This window comes from Vulpes vulpes, chromosome 1, assembly GCF_048418805.1.
Source record: "Vulpes vulpes isolate BD-2025 chromosome 1, VulVul3, whole genome shotgun sequence".
In the NCBI taxonomy this organism is placed as follows: domain Eukaryota; kingdom Metazoa; phylum Chordata; class Mammalia; order Carnivora; family Canidae; genus Vulpes; species Vulpes vulpes.
This window is the reverse complement of record NC_132780.1, coordinates 145,246,396-145,258,880: the sequence shown is the minus strand read 5'-3', so window position 1 is coordinate 145,258,880 and position 12,485 is coordinate 145,246,396. Positions and strand designations below refer to the sequence as shown.

Below are 12,485 nucleotides of genomic sequence, written 5' to 3'. Positions count from 1 at the left end.
ACTGGACAAAACATACAGTAGAAGATCTTAAACTTTGTCATTCAAAACACAGTATCATTAGCTCTATCAAAGTCTCATGGCTGATAATAAAGCTAAAACAATCAGATTAGATTACTGATTACCAAGAGAAAATATGTATAGAGTGATGCTAGCCTTTTTTGTCCTTGAATATGATTTAACTTGAAATAGAAATGATTTGTTATTTCACATGACTTTTTAAATGAGTTCTATCCAAATAGAACATGTCAATCCTAAAACAAGATCCTTTCTCTTTATCTTCATTCTGTTATTCATCAGAGAGCATAATTGCTATGTAGTCTGACAGGATTTCACTTAAGAAAATAGAGGATATTTGAGAAATGATCTGCTTTCCTCTTAAATGTAGATATGTTTATATTGCAAATCACACAGAAATAACTGAAATTTAGCAATTAATGCTAATTTTGAGTTACAAATTTCTTGCTGATAGGTGGTAAACAGACATCAATCTGGAGGGAATTTTTTACATCTAACTTGGAAATTTACCTTCTATTTGGAGCAGCATGGCAACTTAATGATGTCTTTATGCCTGAAATTTTATTAAAAATGCAAACAAAGTATATATGAAATTAAAGGAATTACTGAGATATCTGTACACTTATTTCTTGAGAATGACAGTCTACTACATGTCTGCATAGCAACTTCTATTTCTCCAAATAATTATAGCATGAACAGAAAAAAAATTTCTCAACTCCTGTTATCTCCTGAGAATAAAAAATTGAAGACTTTTTAAATATTAAAAATAAGTCATATTAAAAATAAGTCATATTAAAATTAAGTCATATTAAAAATAAGTCATATTTTAAAAAGTCATATTTTAATATTAAAAATATTAAAAATAAGTCATAAAACTGAACCTAATCAAGCACCAAGAACATTTCGTAAACATCAGCTGAATTTATGTAAATATGGGATTGGTGTAGCCTTTGTTTAATAATATTCTATGCATGAAGTGATGTTTTATGATTATAAACTTTAAAATATATAGGGATAGTAAAATACCAAAAATATAAAGAACAATTTTAAGTGCCTTAAATTCTGCTACAGAGATACAATCTTTTAAATAAAGTATTCTCTCTTCTCTTCATTTCTTCGCTATGTCTCTAGCCAGATGAATAAAGTAAATATAATAAATATGAGAGAGTCTATTAAATCTGATTGTGTGAGCAAACAAGTTGTCTTACAGGAAAGGATATTGTAGCTGCACTTGAATTTTTTCTAGCTTCAGAACTTCACTAGTCACATAGCAAAAAAAGAAATCTAAAAGGCTTCCAAAACTTTTTCTGGAAGCATTTTTATATGGTCCTATAGCAGCTACAGCAACTGGATCAAGGACTGTTTCCTTTCACCTCTGTATCCATTCTGCCCATTCAGGCTATTGGCCTTGAACTTTAGCTTGGTTATTTAAAGCCGTAGTTTGTTCAATAAATATTTAAGTACCTACCCTGTGTTAAACACTGTTCTAAATTTGGGCAAACAATGATGAATAAAATGCACATAGTCTATACTCTTGCAGTCAGCAGTAGAGACACACTGAACTAACTGGTATAAATGAGCAGTCAGGGAGCAAGGTATATAATTCATGGCAGGAACAAGCCTTTCTGGGGTTCACAAGTTTTCCCTGAGAAGGATATTGTGTGACATTAAATAAAAGATTGTGTGTCTATAGTGTGTGAGTAGGTGGGAAAGGGATTTGTATCACATAATTTAGATAATGCAATAATGTATGCAAATACCTTGAGATTAGAAAAAACACCAAAGATAAAGAAAATGGGCCATGAAGTGGCTAGAATATATCCTAAAAGGAGATGGGTAAGAAGCAAACCTAATTTATCCCATTGGACAATATCATATGGACAGTATTTTGGATCTTTAATGAGAAAATAAAGAGCTTCAGACAGAATAATGAAATAAAATTATTTTTTAAAAGTAATTTTATCAGAGATTATCTTGAAAGAGAAAGAACAACTCTCTGGGGTTCATATAGGCTAGGAGATGGTACAATAATCAAGGTACATAAAGGTACATAATGCTACTAGGAGGGCTTAGGATGACAGAGGAAATGAGAAAAAAATCAATGAACTAGAGCTATTTAGACAAGGGAATTAATGCTTGGTAACTGATTGAACATGGAACTAAGATACAAATCTAGGGTCAAATACAAATTCCATTTACACTAGGAGCCAGTCATTTGTGGAGCTATTTTTTGAGATAGGAAACACTAGAGGAAGAAAAATAATTGGGGGGGAGTATAGGGATCTTTTTTTTTTTTAATTTTTAGACATATAATTTGTCCAGGCAAAGGTATGATGTAGGAAAGTAAATGTAGGAAAGTAAAGTAAAAGTGATGTAGGAAAGTAAAACTCAAGAGAAAACTCTTCAATGGAGATGTAAATGTGATAACTACCAATATATGAATAGCATTTGAATTCAGAGGAAGAGGTGAGCCTACCCTGGGAGATGGAAAGCAGGCCTCAAATAGAACATCCAAGACTACAACACTTCATTGTTAAGGTCATATGAAAGAGATGCTAAGGAAGCCAAAAAATTTGAAAGAAAACAAGGAGAATTTAATGTCATGCATACAAAAGGAAAGGCTCTTAGGATGGAAATAAATGTTAGAATGTAGAAGACTGTTATCTGTATGCCAGTGACTTTCTAAGCAGAAATAATCATGAAATCAAAGTTTAATTTTTAAAAATAAAGTTATCTCAGAGATTAATCTGAAATATAAAGTCAAATTACAGCAGAGTAAAATGAAATAAATACCATATTCTCAGTACCTAATTGAAGAAAAAAATAAATTTAGACTTCAAAGTGATTCAATTCTACCACTTTTCAGAACCTATCTGCTCAGGTCTGAATGTTTACATCCTCCCAAAATTATTGTGCTGAAATCCTAATGCCTACTATGATGATATTTAGGAGGTGGGACCTTTAGCTGCTGATTAAGTCATGAGAAGACAAAGAGAGCTCCTTTGAACCTCCTGCTATGTCAGGACATAAAAGAAGTCTTGTGGCGTCAAGTAAGTCCCTCACTGACCATGTGGGTACCCTGAGCTCTAGAACTGTGAGAAAGGTTTCTGTTTGTTTTTTTTTTTAAGAGTTTATTTATTTATTCATGAGAGACACAGAAAGAGAGAGGCAGAGACCCAGGCAGAGGGAGAAGCAGGCTCCATGCAGGGAGCCTGACGTGGGACTCGATCCCGGGTCTCCAGGATCACACCCTGGACTAAAGGCAATGCTAACCGCTGAACTATCTGGGCTGCCCAGGTTTCTGTTCTTTTTAAACTATCCAGACTCTAGGATTTTGTAATCAGACTGAATGGATTAAGACACTATCCTGAAGAAATACTCAGTTCAGTGCAAGTGATAAAGTAAAGGGCCCTAAATTTGGGGAGAGCAGAGATAAGATAGTGCTCCTATGTTAGGACATCCCCCTACAATCAGATTTTTTCTATGCAGAGGATGAAAATGCATGCATGTCTCTCATGAACCTGTTAGTCAAGAGTGGAAAGCTAGTAGAACATTGCTTAGCATGGGGGGTAAGCTGCTGCAACTCTGTTTAGGTCTGAGAGGCCAATGAATGCCACAATTCATGCTCCTTCTCCGCTTTGATAGCACAGATGAGAGCAAGGTCCATGCACCACAGCCAGCCTGCTTCTCAGTGAGCTCTGGGTCCCTAGCCCATAACACTAGCCCCAAATATCCAGGGGCATAGAAAAAAGGAGAAGAACTACTAAAATACAAAGGATCCAGCCCTAGAACTCTGCCAGATGGTGTATGGGGGAGCTGTTAGAACTCTCTCCAGGTCAGAGAGCCTGATGAGCACCCCAGTTTGTGTTTCCCTTCCAGTTTGATAGCAAAGTTAAGAACAGTGTCTAGACACCCAACCAGGCCACTTCTTCAATGATCCCTGAGCCCCTAGCCCAAACCAGACTTAACCATCCCACAATGCTGGCCCAAGAATAGCACACACTGGGATATGCCTACTTAGGGCTTGCTATAGCCCCAAACAACTTGCCAAGGTGACACAGGTACAAAATACCCCAGACCTGCACCATTTTGGCTGTAGATGACTCATCAGGGAGCATCCTTGGACACTACAACTTGTACCTACTTCAGCTTCAGCTGTCCTGCAAGGGCACCCTCAAGGTGGAAAGCCCTAGGACCACCATGGCCCATGCCCATTCCAGCTTCAGATGTCCTGCCAGGAAGTCCTTTGCACAGAGAGCCCCAAAATTGGCTTAGTCTTTACCCACCTTAGCTCTGATTATCCCACTAGGGTGGTCACAGCAGAGTGTCCCAGGACCTCAATGCCACACCAGCCACAGCATCAGTCAGCTCACCAAAGTTACCAGGCACAGATATCTATACAGGAAACAACCATCCACAAGATCATTCTTTCTAGATTAGAAGTAGATGTTCTTCCTAATTCACAAAAACAAAAAGTAAAGCAAAATGAGGAGACAGAGGAATATGCTCTAAATCAAAAAATAAGACAAACCTCCGAGGGAAAAAAAGCCACCTAAATGAAACAGATTAAGCAATTGCTTTATACAGAGATCAAAATAGTGGTCATAACGATGCTAACCAGACTAGAGAAAAATGAATGAATTCAGTGAGAACTTCAACAAAGAGATATAAACTATAAAATAGAATTAGAGTTTGAGAATACAGCAACTGAAATGAAAAATACACTAGCAGGAGTCAAGAGTAGATTCGATGAATAAATTCCTTAGAAATGTACAAACTATCAAAATGAAATAGGAATAAATAGGAAACTTGAACAGACCCATAACCAGCAAAGAAATTGAATCTGTAATAAAAAATCTCCCAACAAACAAAAGTCCAGGGCCAGATGGCTTCCCAAGGGAATTCTACCAAACATTTAAAGAAGACTTCATACCTATTCTTCTCAAACTGTTCCAAAAAAATAGAAATAGAAAGAAAACTTCCAAACTCACTCTATGAGGCCAACATTACCTTGATTCCAAAAACAAAGACCCCACCAACAAAGGAAATTACAGACTAATATCTTTAATGAACATGGATGCAAAAATTCTCAACAAGATGCAAATCAATTTCAACAGCACATTAAAAAATCATTCACCAAAATCAAGTTGGATTCCCTCCTTGCCTACAAGTGAGATTCAATATCCGCAAATCGGTGTGATACACCACGTTAATAAAGGAAAGGAAAAGAACTATATGATTCTCTCAATAGTTGCTGAAAACGCATTTGGCAAATATAGCATTCTTTCTTGATTAAAAAAAAATCTTTAAGAAAGTAGGAATAGAAGGAACATACCTCAACGTTATTAAGGCCATATAAGAAATACTCACCCTCCATGGGGAAAAAAATGAGAGCTTTTTCCTTAAGGCCATGAACAACATAGGAGTGTCCACTCTCACAATTATTATTTCACAAAGTACTAGAAGTCCTAGCCAGAACAATCAGACAACTGGACCATGTTCTTACACCATAGACAAAAAAACTAAAAATGGATTAAAAACCTAAATATCAGACAAGAAAACATCAAAATCCTAAGGGAGAGCATAGGCAGCAACCTCTTTGACATTGACTGTAGGAACTTCTCACTAGACAGGCCTCAGGAGGTAAGGGAAACAAAAACAAAAATGAACTACTGGGACTTGATCTAGGTAAAAGGCTTCTGCAAAATGAAAGAAACAATTAACAAAACTAAAAGGCAGCCTAAATGGGAAAAGATATTAACAAATTACATATCTGATAAAAGGTTAATATCCAAAATCTATAAAGAACTTAAACTCAAAAAAAAAAAAATAATGCAGTTAAGAAATAGGCAGAAGACATGAACAGACATTTTTCCCAAAGAAGATATCCAGATCACTAAACAGACATATGAAAAGATGCTCAAGGGATCCCTGGGTGGCACAGTGGTTTGGCGCCTGCCTTTGGCCCATGGCGCGATCCTGGAGACCCGGGATCGAATCCCACATCGGGCTCCCGGTGCATGGGGCCTGCTTCTCCCTCTGCCTGTGTCTCTGCCTCTCTCTCTCTCTCTCTCTCTGTGACTATCATAAATAAATAAAAATTAAAAAAAAAAGAAAAGATGCTCAAAATCACTTATCAAGGAAATATAAATCAAAACTATAATGAGATAACACTTCAAACCTGTGAGAATGGCTAAAATCAACACCACAGGAAACAGCAGATGTTGGCAAGGATATGGAGAAAGGGGAGCCCTCTTATACTGATGGGGGGAATGTAAACTGGTGCAGCCACTCTGGAAAACAGTATGGAGATTCTTTAAAAGTTAAAAATAGAACTGCCATACAACTCAGCAATCACACTACTAGGTATTTACCCAAAGGATATAAGAATACTTACTTGAAGGAGAAATGCACCTTGATGTTTATAGCAACATTATCAACAATAGCCAAATTATGGAAAGAGCCCAAATGTCCATCAGCTAGACATTCATCAATGGATAGAGAAGAGGAGGTATGTGTATACACAGGCACGTGCACACACACACAAACACACATGAATATTACTTGGCATTCAAAAAGAATGAAATCTTGTCATCTGCAATGATATGATGGAGGTAGAGTATATTATCTTAAGTGAATTCAATGAGTCAGAGAAAGATAAATACCATAGGACTTCATATGTGGAATGTAAGAAACAAAACAAATGAACATAGTGAAGGAAAAAAGAAAAAGAGGGAGACAAGCTATAAGAGACCCTTAGCTATAGAGAACAAACTGAGGGTTGCTGGAGGAGAGGGGGGCAGGGGATGGGTTAAATGGGTGATGGAGATTAAGCAGGGCACTTCTGTGATGAGCATTTGATGTTATATGTAAATGATGAATCACTAAATTCTATTCCTGAAAACAGTATTACACTCTATGTTAACTAAATAGAATTTAATGAAAAATAACTTGAAACAAAAAAATAACATGGCTAAATTTTATTTTTGTGTATGGTGTAAGACAGTAGTCCAGTTTCATTCTTTTGCACATTGCTGTCCATTTTTCCAAACTTTTTTGAAGAGACTATCATTTTCCTATTGGATACTTTTTCCAGCTTTGTCCATGATTAACTGACCATATAAGTGTGGATTCATTTCTGGGTTTTCTATTCTGTTCCACTGATCTGTGTGTCTGTTTTGTTCCAGTACATACTGTCTTGATGACTACAGCTTTGTAACATAGCTTGAAGTCCAGAACTGTGATGCCACCAGCTTTGCTTTTCTTTTTCAAGTGCTTTGGCTATTAAGGTCTTGTTTTGGTTCCATACAAATTTTAGGATTGTTTGTTATAGCTCTATAAAAAATGATGGTGATATTTTGATAGGGATTGCATTAATGTGTAGATTGCTTTGGATAGTGTAGACTTTTAGCCAAATTTGTTGTCCTAATCCAGGAACTATTTCTTCTGAGTTCAGTTTTCATAGTTTACATGCTTATAGGAATTTATCCGTTTCTTCTAGGTTGTCTAGTTTGCTAGCATACACTTTCTCATAACATTCTAATTGTTTGCATTTCTGTGATGTTGGCTGTTATTTCTCCTCTCTCATTTGTGGTGTTATTATTTGAGGCTTTTCTTTTCTTTTTGATAAAATGGATAAACCTCTAACCAGACTTATTTTTTCAAAAAAACATCTCTTGGTTTCATTGGTGTGTTCTATTATATTTTTAGTTTCTATATCTTTTATTTCTGCTATAATGTTAATTATTTCCTTCCTTTCTTCTGGCTTTAGGCTTAGTTTGTGCTAGCTCCTTTAGATATAAGGTTAGGTTATTGGAGATTTTTCTTACTTTTTGCAGTAGGCCTATTTGGCTATATACTTCTCTCTTAGAACTGCTTTGCTATATCCCAAAGTTTTTGGACCATTGTATTTTCTATTTTTTTTATTAGAGAGAGAGAAGCAGATGGAGAGGGAGAGACAGAAGATTAAGCAGGCTCCATGCCCTGTGTGGAGTCCTATGTGGGGCTTGATCTAAGGATCCTGAGATCATGACCTGAGCCAAAATCAAGAGTCAATGCTTAACCTACTAAGTCACCCAAGTACCCCTGAAAATGAACACTTTGATCCTGACCTTTTTATTTTTTTTTAGATTTTATTTATTTATTCATGAGAGACACAGAGAGAGAGGGAGAAGCAGGCTCCCCACAGGAGCCCAATGCGGGACTCAATCCGGGATCAGGACCTGAGCCAAAGGCAGATGCTCAACTGCTGAGCCATCCAGGTGCCCTAGATCCTGCCCTTTTTAAAGAGAAAAGCTTTAAAACATCAATAGAAGGAAACATTGTTTAGAAGAACTTGATGGGTACCCAGTGGTTGAGAAAGCAAATACTACAGTAGGTCAGGGTAAGGTGAGCACTGGTCTGGAACTGGTAATGATTTTAAGCTGGAGTTTAAACTGAAACCGTTCACTTCTGGTTTAAAGAAAGAAAAATATGGAAGGTTCATAGAGATAATATGACCCAAAGTGGCCCAAGTAAAGAATAATGACTGCAACGAATATTTTGGTAAGCTGAGAAGTTATTCTATACTGAAAACATCAGGTTGAGTAAGAACTTGTAATTCCTCAGATGTTATCTCAAAGTTTTTTGGATATTTTCCTGTAAGAAATGGGAAATCATTTTAGATTTTTGAAGAGAGGTGACCTAAAGGCATATGAAGAAAGTAAAATTTAAGGAAGATTAGCCTGTGCTATCTAGAGACCTAGAGTACACAATGACAGATAATTACAACTCCAAGCATAGGATGTGCCACTGATGTCACTATACTTTGCATCCACATCTGAAAGCATTGCTATGCTCCCTGAAAAATTTTGCCACCATTCCTATGGAAGATAGGTATTTATCCTGGATTTTTAAATGATAGAATTAGGGAGGGTTGCATGTAGTGTCAAAAAGAGTACATAGATTAAACAGTTATTTTCAACCTATTATTTTACCACATTTGATTTAAAAAAAAAAAAAAACTGGAGTCATACATGGAAAACTTACCTGACCTAAAACACTGGAGTATTTGTAGCCATCATACTCTACATTTGGCTACTCTTAAGATCTGTGAAATCCCACTGTAACTTTTGTCTCCTATATAATCAGGAGATAAAATTCTTCAGCATATTTCTTTGCTGTAAACTTCATGACATATGTCTTAATTCTCAGGTTCACAAGTGATACCTGGGCTGCAGCATAATCTATGCCTCACTCAGCAATGTAACTTTTATGGCAGGCCTTGCTGTAAAAATATATATACCCTGAATTGTAACAAAAATACATTTTGTTTGTTGATCAAAATTTGGCAAAAGCTATAAAAAGTTTGGTCTATACAATGGCACTTAAATCATACTGGCTATGTCCTTATAAGATGAATATATATGTATATGTATGCATATATAAAGAAATACACATGTATTATTCCACCATTCTATCCCTAGAAATAGAGGACATTATCCAAAATATCTTCAGTACAACAAAAGAAAGGAATGACACTCAGAAATAAAGAAACAATGGGTCACATCATACAAACAGAAATTTGAGAGGATTTTCTTAAATTCATGTGGGATATTATGATTTACAAAGCATTTTTTAAAAGACGTGATTTATGGAAAGAAGTAACTTACTTTAAAGTACATGGACTTTCAAGTCAGATGGATTTCAGTTTGAATCTTAGCTAATAAAAGAGAACCAAGTAACAAATATTCTGGGACCAGTTAATAACCAGTTGCAGTCTCATCTGCATCAGTTACAAAATAAGGTAAATCATAACTACCTGTCAGAATTATGGTGAAGACTATAAATATATAATACCTTTAGCTCATAGTTCTGACAATGTCACTCAGCCAAGACAGAGTGAGAGGTAAACCTTAAGCATTATAACTCATTGGGAAAATTCCAGCTAATGCTTTCATGCTTGGACCTTGGAGACCACCTCAGGCACTGCCTGAGTATCAAATAATCCAATAAATATTATGGTCAGGAGAAACTTTACTATATACATGGATGGTGGAGGACATTTAGCTAGATGCTCAAAGATAAGGGAAAATTTACTAAATTAGTTGAATCATTTTATCTGCCGAGTTTACCTTTTTCTTACTCCTTAAGAGGAAATTCAAATATCACAGGACACAAACAGGATCTTAAGAATTATGCAAGTTCAGAAAAATGCTGGCTAATTTCTGTATTCCAACTGAATTTCAATTGAAGTATAATTAGAGATCTCTTTATAAAAGCAAAGTATTTTTACATTTAATGCATCCTCTACATAACCTTTTAAAATTACTGGGACATTAGGCAGGGCAGGAAAATGTCAACTACTTCAGCTTAACTCTCCAGTTATGTGTTATTTTTTTAGTCATAAATAGAAAAGTAGAAATGGAAGAAAATTAGATTTTTACAAGTTTAGTAGCTATTGTCTCATACAACAACAAAAAATGATTTCATAGGTGGTGAGCTTTTTGAGTTATTATTGGTTTGACATAAATTTCAAAGTCAAAAGTATGGAATGAGTAAATCCTGCTTCTTCAAAACCTTTAACTTATTTTAAATAACGTTTAATATTTTAATTTTGTGGCTCCAACATTACGATTGAAGGGATGTTATTAAGTCAGTAGTTGATTTGTATACTCGTATATGTGTGCTTAGTAATTACAATAGAATATGTGTAGGTTAACTTAATTTGGAAGATACACTTTGTTTTGCCATCTTCTGTATGCAGATTTCCTTCTCAGTGTCCCAAGAAATGCTGTGATCCAATGTCAAGTCAGAAAACATTGATTTAAAAGTACCCAGATGTTTATCTGAAAATAAAAACTCTTTAGTACAAGACAGAGTTTTAAATTGGATTTCACTGCTTTATGACTGTGACTTTGGGTAAAACTATTCTAAATCTTTGTAAAAAAAAATCATGCAGTTTTGAGAAATAATTGACATGCCTCATTGTGTAAGCTTAAGGCATACAGCACGATGGTCTGATTTAGATACATTATAAGATGATTACCATAATATGTTCAGTTAACAATCCTATAGATACAATAAAAGTAGAAAAAAAATTCTTTGTGGTAATTCCTAGAATCAACTCTCTTAATTTTCCTATGGCCCTATTGCAGTGTTAGTTACAGTCACATTGTACATTAAACCCCTAGTACTCATTTATCTTAACTGGAAGTCTGTACATTCTGACCACCTTCCCTCAGTGCCCCCTACTCTACCCTCTACTTCTGATAACAAGTCTAATCTCTTTTTATGAGGTGTTTCTTTTGTTGTTGTTGTTAAGATACCATATACAAGTGAGAATCATACAATGTCTGTTTTATTTCATTTAGCATAATGCTTTCGAGTTCATTCATGTTATCACAAATTGTAAGATTTCCTCATTTTTAAAGGTCAAATAATATCCTGTTGAATATATATGACCACAACTTCTTTATCCGTTTATCTGCAGATGGGTAGTTGTTTCCATGTTTTGGTTATTATAAATAACGATGCTATGAATATGGGAATGCAAATATCAAGTTCATGGGTTTTTTTGGTTTAGGTTCAGGTAGTTTAATGAATTTTATTTATCAGATAAAAATATCAACATTTGATGGAAAAACAAATGCAGCTCCAGTCCTTGTTTCAACCTTGTCTCAGCCCAAAGGGGACTATCCACCAGGGGAGAGAATTGCTGGCAAGTCCTGTGATTGGGGGAAGTGTGAATTGGCAACAGGGCTGTCTCACTCCTTGAACTTCCACTCTTGGCAGCACATGGGGCAAAGCTGCTACACCTGCTGAACAGAGTCACTTGAGAATATAGTGCATGTAATAGCAGTGGGAACACTGACTTCATACCAGGGAGTGGGGCAGTCATCGCAGGCCACCTGGCATTCCTGGAAGCAGCCATTAAAGGTCATCTCAAAGATGTTGCAGTTCTCCTTGTCCACCAGAGCCAAGTGGCCACAGCCTTCCAACAATTAATCTTTACCTTCAAAGGTGGTGGAGCCTCCCTAACCATGCTGCCTTGTCTACCTTCTGTTTTAGTGTTATCATTTCTTAAATATATCGCCAGAAGTAGAATTGTTAGACCATATGTGAGTTCTATGTTTAATTTTTTCTTTGAGAATCTTCCATAGTGTTCTCCATTATGGGTATACCAATTTATATTCACATCAACAGTGTATAAAGGTTTCCTTAGCATTTGTTTTCTTTCATCTTTTTGGCAGCCATTCTAACAGGTATAAGGTAATATTTCATTGTGATTTTAACTTACATTTCCCTAATGACTAGTGATATTGAACGTTAGCTTTTCCCATATCTTTGGAGAAATGTCAGTTTAGGTCCTTCGCTCATTTGTTAGCTGTGTTTTGTTTTGCTACTGAGTTGTATGCATTCTTTGTGTTTTGTATATATCATTTGCAAATATATTTTCTCATTCCAACAAAGTTTTTACTTTGTTGATGGTC

The 12,485-nt window shown here is 35.6% G+C and overlaps 1 pseudogene; it reads right to left on the bottom strand.

The window, feature by feature from the left end:
- Window positions 1-11,759: 11,759 nt before the first annotated feature.
- On the bottom strand, window positions 11,760-12,037 carry LOC112914180 (anaphase-promoting complex subunit 11 pseudogene; annotated as a pseudogene).
- Window positions 12,038-12,485: the final 448 nt, after the last annotated feature.